Below are 348 nucleotides of genomic sequence, written 5' to 3' on the forward strand. Positions count from 1 at the left end.
TCAACCACTGCCTGTTCACCCCGCTATCATCCAGAAGGTGAGGTCATTACAGGTGCATCGAAGCAGGGACCGAGAGACTGAAAAACAGCTTCTATCTCAAGGCTGTTAAACAGCCATCCCTAGCACATTAGAGGCTGCTGCCTATAGACATAGACTAGAAATCACTGGCCACTTGAAGAAATGGAACACTAGCCACTTTAATAATGTTTACATATCTTGCATTACTCATCTCATATGTATATAATGTATTCAATACTATTCTACTGTATCTTAGTCCATGCCACTCTGACATCGCTCGTCCATATATGTATATATTCTTAATTCATTCCTTACGTAGATTTGTGTGTA

Source organism: Coregonus lavaretus, assembly GCF_964263955.1.
Source record: "Coregonus lavaretus genome assembly, contig: HAP1_SCAFFOLD_913, whole genome shotgun sequence".
NCBI lineage: Eukaryota > Metazoa > Chordata > Actinopteri > Salmoniformes > Salmonidae > Coregonus > Coregonus lavaretus.